The 12968-nt window shown below is 31.2% G+C and overlaps 1 long non-coding RNA gene across 2 annotated transcripts; it reads left to right on the top strand.

Annotated features, from left to right (window-relative positions):
• Positions 1-6813: 6813 nt before the first annotated feature.
• Positions 6814-12344, top strand: LOC143085543 (uncharacterized). 2 transcript variants are annotated; one of them, XR_012981372.1, is made up of 5 exons: positions 6814-7389; positions 8596-8665; positions 9258-9323; positions 10103-10183; positions 12226-12344. It is a non-coding gene; the product is annotated as an uncharacterized LOC143085543 (long non-coding RNA). The 2 variants fall into 2 exon arrangements; XR_012981365.1 differs by lacking the exon at positions 6814-7389 and having other exon boundaries at positions 8416-8665.
• The last annotated feature ends 624 nt before the right edge of the window (positions 12345-12968 follow it).

The raw sequence follows: 12968 nt of genomic DNA, 5'->3' as shown, positions 1-12968 counted from the left end.
CTGACGACATTATTTCATCAAGTACGATCTTGGAAGTTCGTTATTGTACACAGCAAGTTCATGATAAGCATCGTCAGAAACACTGAATTTGTCAAGAGCACACAGAAAACTTTTTACCTTATCTTGCTCCGTCTCTGGCATTTGATCATACCTGCCAACATGTTTTGTGTTTTTTAAGAGGTCATGCGTATAACCTGCTGAGTCGAATACCTTTAACTCTTGTAAATCAACCCCAATTGATTTAGCAAACCATAGAGCCTTGTTTACCCTCTCCTTAAGAATACTAATCTTTTTAGTTGACTGTTTCCTGCTTTTACACTCTGGTATTGTCTTACCATTATTTACTAGAGGGCTTTGTAGGTTTTCAATGTACTTATTTAAGGCTGTATTTGCCTCTTTATACAATCTCAAATTTTTCTGATAGTCGTCAGACTTTAATTTGAGAGAGTTTAATTGTTTTTCTGTTGTCGAATGTTCGGCATACAACGAGTTCAGCTTGCCATTATTAATTTTACGTTCTTTCGCCATTAATTCACTCTTAAAACACATTTCATCATAAAACACCTGTAAATGTACATTTTCCCGTGGTATAGTGTCCCTCTCTCGCCCACCGGTTACACACCTAGCTTTGAGTTGTGTCCTCCGGACAGCTGAAAAAAACCTTGATATAAAAGTAACGCAGTTTTCTAAAATCGGAAGGACACTCTTTTTCAATTTATCATTAATTATATGTATCGGCGAAATACTTGTTTCACTGTAGATGCTGTGTATTTTAAGAACTGTTCCCCTATCTAGAAGGATCCATGCTTTTTTGTGTGTATCGTTCACATTTGATGAATTCCCGTTTTGCGTTTCTATTGTAGTGTCAATTACTATTGGTAATGATGTAAAGTTAGTGTTTATATTAATTTTAAAAGCCATTTTCATTGAAAAGTTTTATTTAAGTGACAATTTGACTACTTCCCTCTCTGTTCCGAATTCAATTTCAATAAACTCTTTTGGTCTTTGTTTAGATAACATTAAAGAACTATTTCCATGAACTTTAAACTTTTTTTGACTACCGAAGAATTGGTTTTTCATAAACTGGGACCTTGATCCTCCTATATTACCCATGGTTTGAATATGCACCCCCTTTTTTTGTGATTAAAAGAAAAAGACCTTTCCACACACGTACACGCATTCTTTTTCATTGATTAAGAAAAATCTTCTTATGTGTTATAAAGTATCAATCACAATCGAATTTTAAAATGAATTGGTACAATCCAATGTATTTCCTTGAAGGCGCCTCCTTGTACCGGTAACACTTCAGAAGCGAGTTGCTTCCCTTTTACATTGATAAATCATTGGTTTAATTCAATTAATACTTGTAGTTATGAAACATTACATAAACAAGTTTTAGCAATGAATAGTCAGCTAGATGTTTATTGTCTTTTTAATTGCTTTTTAAAGTCAAATAGCGAGTTTTTTTTTAGTCAGACTCACTCAAGAGGGTTTGGATGGGGTTAAATGATTAAAGAATAATGCCATTAAAAGTTCCGTCGGCAGGCCGCTTAAAATTTTTCCTTATATGTGGGTCTTTTTTGTAAATAAAAGGGAGATAACTCGCATAAAGGGGCAGATTTAGCATAGGTCATGCGATTTAGATAATGAATAAAGTACCCGCAATTTTGCCGTATGTTTATCCTAAATACTCTGAAGTCGTTTTACATCTTGATTTCAAAAATGCATCCTTACAAATATTTAGCATCTAATCTTTAACAATAAAAACCAACAAGCTAAATAGTATATTTAAAAACCATTGAAAACATCAAAGCCAAAACCGGTATGAAATAATTTGGCCTAACAACCGGCCATTTATGGATAACTTTAGAAACTTGTTAAGAGAGATCTTTAATGTGCACAAAGCGTAGTACTCCATTAACACAGGACCTCGTATTTAACACCCCCTTCCGAAGGACATCATTATTATATATTCTAAGAAGCAGGGCATAATATATCGACACTAAAAATACAAAAGTTTTCATAATTCTTGGAAATCTTTTTCCTTCAACAAGTAACTAAAACGACTGTATTGTCTGATCCTTTGCGAACATTCAGAGAACTTGTTTACAAGTCTCACTCTCTACAAAGCTATCGAAATTTGTATTCTACCTTAGTACTGTATGGTGCTGTCAAACCTTCCTGGTTTTGATATTTGCATTGAAATACATCAACTGTTTTATCCCCTTTTCCATATTTCTGTTTCTTCGACATCTTTGCCGTTTTCTTTGTATCGTCCCACGATTCTTCTCTCTACCAGCATCAAACCAGAAGTGGCAGCTGGCCTAACAATCTGTGCTATTATTTGAATGGTTCCTGGTGTAGTTGTTGTAATTCACTATACATCCATTGGTGAGGACGATACCAACCATGAGATGAGATTCATCCGAGTCAGTTTCAACCACCATTGGAACCAAGAACGAGCTGTCCAAAGTAGGTACCACAATAGTTGCAGTGGTGGTTGGCATCTTGTTTTCTTGCATTCTTTGAAATGTGAATGTAATTTTATATTTTTTTTAGTCCCAAAGAACTTTCAACAACCTCTTTCTTGAGGAATAGTCCACGGTTAGGGGAGAAGACTAAGCCTTGGATTAGCGAAATTGATGCTACCACAGGTGCTTGTTTTACTTGTCTTGGCTCTCGATGACTTTCCGAGTACATCTGACAGGGTTCCCGGGTTTTGCATTTCCCATTTACTGTCTGTATCCTCTATTGCTGATAACGATGTTGGATGTCTTCTTATCTGGTGGTTCATATAGTTTCTGCTGGTGGCATATGTCACATAGGAACTCTTTCATCAGCAGGTCTTTTCTTCACACATGCCAGAAAGTGGTTCTCCATTTCTTTTTTCGTGTTGAAGCCTAACTTACATACTGGGCATCTCCATCATGCACGTGGTGTTGTATTTAGTGTAAGAGAAACTATCGTAAATATGCAGTATGGGATTTGCACATTGTTGAAGGCCGTACAGTGACCTGTAGTTGTTAATTTCTGTGTCATTTTGGTCCCTTGTGGAGAGTTGTCTTATTGACAATCACACCACATCTTTTTGATATGTTTATACAAAATTACATATTATGTACTTGATTTATACTTTATATAAGCGTTATATATATTTTTGAAACAGAATAATACCTCAAATGTTTGAACAATTTATCATATTTATCTTTTTTGTTCTCATAAACTATGTGTGTGCTATTATCATCCATTGGAATGATCATTACCTATGTAATACATTCACTTCATTATAAAAAGACATCTGTAGCTTCCGGACCATAAGCTCTAGTAGCTTTTCTTGTGGTGCTTGTTTTCAGGCTTGAAATATTCTTTTTCCATCGAAGTTGATGAACAATTGGCTTTGATTTGTACCTGGTTGAATTGGCTAAAGTTTGTTCAAGATGTGCATAAATTTAAAGTTTCCTGTACAATAATCCAGACTCTGTTCCTGTGGATGATATCCAAACATTGCAAGACCATTGTGGACCAAAGTTCATTCTCAAAGCACCACCATAACAACGAGCATGCCATGAACACTATTACAAATGTTGTAAACTTTATCACCATCAAATTTTGTTCTTATGTGCATCCAACTTTCAGCAAGGTTTGTAGTACTGATTCCAAAGAGTTTATCGGATTTCTCAGCGATCTTATTGAGTATGAATGTAACATCTCTTATAATATGCTGTTTAACATTGTTGTACTCAATTAAAGTACCACTGCGGGCCTCTTCCTGGCACGAAATAAAAGATCCTTTAGTCCAAAAGTTTATTTGGTCACTAATTATAATAGTTTCGTTAATGTTACCTGTATCATCTTGCTTAGAAGTTTGTGCTGTCTGATTTTTGGCCTGTCAACAATAGGACGAACTAAATTTCTAATATCTTTATTCGACTCCTTTACTGCAGTTAGTTTATCATTTTTTTTCTCCTTGAATTCTTTTGCACGTACTTGAATGGCACATTTCAAAGCACTAACTAGCCTGAGCTTATGCTCGTTGTTTTGAAAAGACGATGCCTACCTTTGTACAGGGGATTGTCAGTCGCTACTTTTTCTAAATTTGACCTGTAGCATTTTGAAACATGATTTGCACATTCTTTTTTTATAACCGATCTTCCTCAACTTAGTACCTCTTCTCTGATTTGGCAAATACAGATGAATCACCATCAACAACGACCTTAATGTACTTGACTTCATGTCTTCTATAATGTGTTTTCTCTCCTTTTTTGCCTATGTCTGCCTAAACTTCTACCAAATTTCTTACTTATGATTTTTCTACCCATTCTTACAACAGTGTTGTTTACATGTGTTCCTCTTGATTTACATATAATATTGTTTTTCAACAATGTGATAAAGAAATTATTTTTTTTTACTTCATATACTTTAATATTCAGTTTTAAAAAGTTGTTACTTACCGCATACTTCACGGGTTTTGAAACGACGGCGAAAAAAATCGCACTTTTTTTCTTCATTTTGCGCTTATTTCTTGCGTCTGATGCATATATTATGAACTTTTATGACAGTAATAAACCAATATATTTAAGGGAACACTAGTTCTTAATACCAGATTAACTATACCGATTGTCAATAAATCAGATTTTCCCCACTGTCATTTTGGTCTCTTGTGGACAGTTGTCTCATTGGTTATCATACCACATCTTCTTTTTTTTTTTTTTATATTAAACTTAAAAACGATCTATTAAAGGTTCCTTAGGTATATTTATCGTTTTCTTAACTTTGCGAAACTGGTCTGTGATTTTGAACGCTACTTTCGCTTTCATAAAATGTAGAGTCAGCTGCTGCCACTATAAAAAACACATTCAGTACATGTTTTTAATTATGTTCTTTTAAATCTTGGTCATATTAGTAGTTATATCTAAAATATTTTAGGATTAAACAACAATTAAAAGTTATATATAAAAAAACCAACTGATATTTAACGTTACATTTTCAAACAACAGTTTTAACTCTGATGTATAGTGATCATATTTCTAAATCTTTGAAATTTGGCGGGAACAACGACCTGCGTCGGTTTTTTGTGACATTAAAGCCGGTTTTTCTTTAGCAAGAAATGTCTAAAAAGGGTAAGATAATAATAGCATCTACCAATAGTACAAATATTTGCCTCATTGTTCGTGTGTTCAAAAATTGTAGATTCTGTAAAATCTTCTCTACGCAGTCGTTTTTCAAGCGGTAGTCATTTTGTCCAAGTTAATATTTCATTTGTCAAAGTCGTTAATGTTTTTTTATAATTCATTAATAAAAACAAAAAATAGATACACGAAGAGTACCAAATGACTAGAATATTTTTTTATTTACTACATGTTTGATTCTTAAATGAATAATAGTCTACAAAAAAAAAATAATACAAAACGGTAGTCATTTTGTCCAAACGTCTGAAGTCGTCGAAAAATCCGACAAAAACTTATTTACGACGTAACGCATGTGCTAAATTTGTTTCAATTAATGTTCCAGATAATTAAAACTACTCGTGTGGTGAAATTTTGAAAAAAGCTATAAATGGTTGTTGAAAAAAAAAGAATGGTGCATTTAGCTATATTTTTTAATTCATATTTAGCTTTTAGCAATTTATTTGAAAAAAATAGAATTATAAAATGATGAAAAAATATCTTGTTACATGAACTATATCTTTTCTCAGTTTTTATATTGGAGCAGAAAAGGTTGCGTACTACAGGGATATAAAGCGACAAAAGGAAAAAGAAAAGAGACTTAAAAATATAGGACTAAAATAAAGTCATATATAACGAGAAAAGATGAATGAACCGACGCGAGGGTCGTACAAAAAAAAAAGAGTCGAAACAGAAAAAAAGATTACCGCTAAAATTTGAAATTGAAACAGAATGAAATAGAAGGTGTGAATTTTGAAAACATTTTAATTGCATTTCAACCAAGAACACAAAAACACAGAGCACTGCAGAATAAAACCCAATTTACCGAAAACGCCAGAAAAGCGGGAAACTTTATTTTTTCCCACTTAAATGATACAAAAAGTCAAACAGTTGCATTGATTCATAAGTTTTAAAAAATTCCAACACCAGAAGATCTCAAGAGCATTAAAATGGCGGAAACTGTCGTGTCTGAAATGATGTAGATTAAAACAAGTATTTTTTTTACTCAATTCAAATAAAAAAAAACAAATAAAAATGCTTGTCAAAAATTAAGTAATTATTAGTAATTCCAAGTAATTGTAGGTAATTAGATAGTAAACGTAATATGTAAATGCATGAAATATTTCAAGTATCTTAAGAGCCATTCTCTGTAAGGACCAAAATTAGTGTTCACACCTATGTCACAGATTTTTACCATTCTTTGTACACATACTACATAACTAATATAATTAACAAATAACACTTTAGAAATTGATTTTGGGCTTTGTTACTATGGAAATGGCGGCCATTTTGATTTCGGGCTTTTTTTTCAATGAAAATTCTAAAAAAAATCCTTAAAATCAATGCTTATTTCCCCTTAATCCTGACAATAAATGATGCAGACCATTATCACATCTAAAAGCTGTTCCCTTTGCCTTTCTAAAAATATATCACACATTTGGCTGACAATTGTGTACATGTGCTTTTTTTTCTATTGGAGAAGGGGTTGATTCTGACATCTAAATGAAAACCAAATTTCACCAAAATTCATTGAAGCTTTGACAAAATTTCCCAGATAGTTTATAGAAAATATTTCCAAAATCATGAAGATAAATCCCCCATTTAAAAATAAAAAAGAATTCAGGTATGTGTTTTTTGATTTAAGAAAAAAAATGTGGATTGAAAATTGGAAAAAATCAACTATGTTTCTATGAATTATCTTCCCTTATGGTTCTTCTTCATTGAAAACATAAAGGAACAACAGGAAGTGCAAGGTTTAATGCCCACAATAAAGTGCAGACGAAATGCAGACACTGATAAAACCATCATAATGTTGGTTAAAACAAGATATATCAAGGTAGATACTATGGGGTGCAGTTTCTCTCCAAAGTTTGTGGATTGTGATGAACTCATTTAACCTCTTGCCAAACACTGAAACGGTGAAACACAGGCAGTACATTCCAGATATTTGCTATTTTGTCTGAGAATGGTCTAAAACCACCAGTAGCTCTAGATCTTCACATCAATATTGTATATTTTACCAGCCCTTTTAATTAAATGAAGAAAAAAAAAAAACAATTCAAAGTGTGCACGTCGCATGTTATGCCAACAAAAAGTTTTCATCCAGATATTGACCACATCAAGGATTCTGGACTCGAGTCGTTACCTTACAGAACTAGCCTTAAACTAGAAAGTAGTGGACCAAAGGAAAAGGATTTTATTCATCTTATTAACTAGACAGAATGTGAGTATTGGAAATAAAAAGAACTTGACATGACCTCCCCCTGTTCCCCCTTTTATAGTTTTGATTAGTTTATGTAAATATTTAAATTTTCATTATTATCATTCATCAGTGATTATTTGTTAAATATTCTCAATTAAAAAGACAATGCAAACATGTTTTTTAATGAAAAAAAGGAACACTTTCTATGTATTAAATTAGTTTCAAAACAGATATTTAATTTACCTCCTTTCATGAGTGTAAGAATCGGGGTCCTCTAATTTGTTATGTATCATTTACTTTTACACATTTTCTATATTTTTGAAACATATACTTATTCTGTACAATTCTAAGGAAAATGATTTTATAATTGAAATTTAGATTTCTGTAATAATTTGATTTTTTTTTATGTTTGACCTTCATTCTGTGACTAATAATCTATATTGAATTACCTTATGATTTTGTTTTCCACAGTTACTCTTCTTACTTTTGCATCCCATTATTCTCTATTTTAATTATGTGTACTTATTTATCTCCAATCACAATGGTCATAATTATTTTTTAATTCAATAATTGGGCATTATATTAATTATTCTTTGTTTGGTAAACCCTAGCCCCTATATTTTATGTCACCTGTGAAACAATCATTGATACTATTTTTTAAATTGACATTCCCTACTCAGGAGCCTAAATTTAAGGATGAGTGCATGGTTTAATCTATTATTTTTACAATTTATGAATTATTTGATATTTATTTCAAAAGAGTGCTTTGGCTGTAAAATTGTCAAAACTGTAAAACTCCTATTTACATAACACCATGGTTGTGAATATAAATATTTGATTTGCATTCAATATCCCCCTTCCCACCCCCTGACCCAAGATTAGATGTGTATTCAATATCCCTCCTCCCCCACCCTGAGATTTGATAGGGTTTTTAAAGCATCCTAGATAAGGAGTATCTTTTAACAATGTTTTGAAGCTGTAAATAACCAGCTTCCCCAAAAAAGTTTAATTGAAAAAAAATATTCTAGAAAAAATAGTATAATGATAGAAAATAGATGAGTACTCTGTTGAACATCTATGTATGGTTAAGTACCTTTCACTTAAACAAATGTATAATTGGTATGCAATATTAATAAATCTTGAACAGCAATACATGTATAGATTAACACAGAACTTGTTTCAATGTTTTACTGTAGTTTTATAAATAATTGCTATCATTTTTTCCAGCATGTTGTACTTTGTTTCTAAAGAAAATAAGAATAGATGTCAATGATGCAGTACTTGAAGGGGAAATGAGGTAATAATAATATATTGTTTAAAAGTAATCCTTGTATCTTCACAAAAGGTTCAGCATGTGTTTAGTAATAATATTATGATATATGTCATACAAAGTCTTCACATACCAGGATAGAGACTCATTGCTACATTCACTGAGTCGCGCAGGAAGGCTAGAAAACAAATTATATTGGAGAGTCCTATCCTTTTCACAAATTGCACCTATTTTTTTTAACAAATGATACTATAACTTTATGTTTTTTGTCTATGAAAAAATAAGCATTTTAACAAAAATTACAAAACTTATTTGCTGTTTATATTGCTGATTTTTATTTTTATTCTCCATTTAAATAAGCTGAATCAATTTAATTGTTGTGTAAATAATTATTATTCTTACATAATCAAAAATATAAATTTACATCCACTATAGAAAATATTTTGTTAAACTGCTTATGCCTTATATATTTAGTAAGATACAGTGATTGAATATGAAGGGAATTAATTGCTTTATATTTTGCTATTTAATTTTTATTACAAGCAAATATTTCAGCTTAATATAGATCATCTGTTAGTATTTAGATCCTGTTAGTATTAATATTTTTTTTATTTTCAAGGTTAAATCAACAAGAAGAAAAGGGAATCTGCCAACATATCAAGAAAAGATGGAAACAACAGAAGATGTATGCTATCAGACCACATCAACCCACTTTAGTATTTTTTTTATTTTTCCAAAATAATTTATTTGTATTTCCCCAAAACAATCCATTTTTAAAAGAAAATTCTATTTATACTATGAACTATAATTAACTTTATAATTTATGCAATTGCTGAGCAATGTTATCTAACATCAAGACAGATTCAGATTCAATATTTTATTATAGTCTCACTACTTGAAATACATAGATATATACAAATATAAAATACAAGTACCAAGACATCTAACATAAGGGATATTTTCCATTTAACAAAGTTCCATAACTCATCAGTTCAAAGGTAAAATTTGTCACAATCAGAAGTGCTGACATCCATTATTCCTAAGGTTGTGAAATCATTGTAATAAATCTTCCACTCTCAATTTTATTCATTTAAAGAAATTTTATCAATGCAAACTGTTAATGAAAAGGTTTACAGAAAGCAAATGTTATATCATAAAGTGATTGCATAGAATTGAACCCGTAGAAACTATTACTTGCAAAAATAAAATATTTTTTTGCTGTATAATTGCCAATGAAAAATATCTCTAGTAAGATCAAAGAACATAGAAGTAAACAGTATAGGTCAGCCATGATCACTCAGAGTCAATATTGTATGTGCCCATAACTGAGTTTTATTGTAGTTAGAAATGTTCCTCTGGTTTTTTTAAACTTTTCAAAACCAGATTTATTTGACATATTCCTCAGAATCAAACAGGGGAAATAGCAATTTAACATGAAGTCATCAGGAACCTTTCATTTTTCAGAGTGTCAGATGTAACACAGGCAAGAATTTAAGTGAATGAAACAGCATCACTTCTAAAAGTAGCATGGAATTTTTATCACAGGTATTATTCAGACAGACAGATTGAGAAGTGTTTTGCCTTGTAAATCAACAACAACAGTTTCTCAATCAATATTTTAAAATTGTGTTTAAACATTTTACTCAACCCCCACAAACTAGCTATATATAGGATCGCTCTTCTTTAGGCAAAAAAAAAGGGGGGGGGGTGTATTTATCTAATAAACAATCTTTTGTCCAGTTCCAGTCAAAATCATTTGGGAATCTATACTTAATACCAATTTTAATGGTTACAAGTGATTATAACATCAATTGGCCAAAATTAGAGCCAAATTTTTCTTTTAATCAGAAATATCTATGCAATAGGGAGAAACATGACTCAGAAACAATACTTTTCTATTACTTTGTATGAATTGCTTATTTCTTGACCCATTTCACTGCGATTTTATTCGTGAATTTTTGGGCTTTTTAATGTGCTGCATCTAAACATGTATTAAGTTTTGAAATTTTGGGTCCCATTTTTAAATTGGTCCATTGAAACTTTGTTTCATTTTATCAAAAATTGAATTATTGGGGTTCTTTGATATGTCAAATCTAACTGTCTATTTAGATTTTTAATTATGGGTCCCGCTTTCAAATTGATTTCATTAATAAAGTCCCAAGAGTAAAAAATTAAACTTAGTTTGATTTTATCAAAAATTTAATTCTTGAGGTTCATTGATAAGCCCAATTTAACTGTGTATTTCGATTTTTAATTTTGGGTCCCGTTTTCAAAAAGGTCTACATGAAGGTCCAAAGGGTCCAAAATTAAACTTATTTGATTTTTACCAAAAAATAATTTAAGGGGTTCTTTTACATGTTGAATCTAAGCATGTATTGTGGTTTTGGGCCCTGTTATCAAATTTTTCCATATTGAGGTCTAAAGGTTCCATAATTAAACTTTGTTTGATTTCATCAAAAATTAAATTCCCGGGGTTCTTTCATATGCTCAATCAAACTGTGTATTTAGATTTTTGATTTTGGGTCCCATTTTCAAATTGGTCTATATTAAGTTCCAAAGGGTCCAAAATTAAACTTAGTTTGATTTTAACAAATATTGAATTCTTGGGGTTCTTTGATATGCTGAATCTAAATATGTGTTTAGATTTTTGATTATGGGCCCAGTTTTCAAGTTGGTCCACATCTAGTGCCAAAATTTAACTTTGTTTGATTTCAACAAAAATTGAAATCTTGGGGTTCTTTGACATGCTGAATCTATTCAGAGTTTGGATATTGAATCATAAAAGCTTAATTGTCAAATGTTTAATCACAATCTAAATTCAGAGCTGTATCAAGCTTGGTTCCAGCTATGTAAATTGGTTAAAGCATTTTTATATGCCCGAGACGTATTATGGTATACAAATGTCCTCCGTCTGTCTGTCCGGTGTAAACATGTCGCACCGTAACTTGAGAAGGACTTATCAAAATTTCATGAAACATAATGTAGTTGTTTCTTATAATGGTCAAATGATCTAAATATTTTTTGGTGAAAATAATATTAAAACTTTTTGAGTTACAGGACTTTGTAACTAAAACAGGGGTGTGTTTTTTTCACATGTCACGCTGCATCTCGAAAACGATTTATGATAATTGCTTAACTTTAAACACTTTTTTAGTTATATTAATCTAAAGATCTGTCTATCTTTTGGTGATGATTCAAAATGTTTATATTTTAGAGTTATTGAGCTTTTTTGGTATAAAAGTTTTTTTTTCCACATGTTGCGCTGTATCTCAGAAAATATTGATGATTACTGCATAAAACATACACACAAGACAAAGGGTGTATCATGCGCTCATGGCGCAGCAGTTTATTAAGTTCATGTCCGACATGTTGATGACCAATAGACAAACAGACAACGGTATGCAAAAATAGTAAATGATGTATAAAAAGTGCATAAATAATGCACTCAAAAGTTAACCATGAGAGAAACAAAAACTATCTTTTGAATTAAGCATCAATCATTATGGAAAAAATATTTAAACTAGTAAAAATTGCTTATACCTCATATTTGATTAAGTTTGTAAAATAAAATACTTTCTTTTTTTTAGAAATAATCCAGCAGTTTCCACATTATGAATGAATGCACCATGTTAATGAACTTTTACAAGCAGTTAGGATGAGGTGTTTTTCAGAAGAAGAAAGGAGTTCCTAGAATATGTATTCTAAATCTGTTTATTGTAATAGATTACTTGAAATACTGAAGAAAATTATTACAACTGTTTTTCCACAAAATATAGAAGATGTCCTTCATTCACTGACAATGTAATTGAGTTCTAATAACCAGGAACAGAAACCTCAAGTATTACCAAAAGGTTCATTTGTTTCTTCTATTGATTCATTGGAAAAGGCTGAATATTAGCGTCACAAAAAAAAATACTTTCATTCTAGACACAAACCATGTTGTATAATCAAGTTTCTCAGATGCTTCCAGACATAACTGAGAATAAATCTTATGTGACATCTAGCTGCAAAATAAAACTGATTTCAAGTTTTCTGTTGATCTCTTTTGTTAATGCCAATGCTTTTGTCATAGTCGCATCTCAAGTTGCATGTTTGACCTGTAACCTCTAGAAATGTATCCAACTGTCATACAAGTGAGTGGTTTAACTAGCTATAAAACCAGGTTTAATCCACCATTTTCTACATAAGAAAATGTCTGTACAAACTCAGGAATATGACAGCTGTTATCCATTCTTTTGACGTGTTTTAGCTTTTGATTTTGCGAGTTGATAAGGAATTTTCCATTGTGAATTTTACCTTACTTTCATTTTGACCAAATCACTACTTTCAC

Source organism: Mytilus galloprovincialis, chromosome 1 (assembly GCF_965363235.1).
Source record: "Mytilus galloprovincialis chromosome 1, xbMytGall1.hap1.1, whole genome shotgun sequence".
NCBI lineage: Eukaryota > Metazoa > Mollusca > Bivalvia > Mytilida > Mytilidae > Mytilus > Mytilus galloprovincialis.
This window is presented reverse-complemented; position numbering and strand designations above follow the sequence as displayed.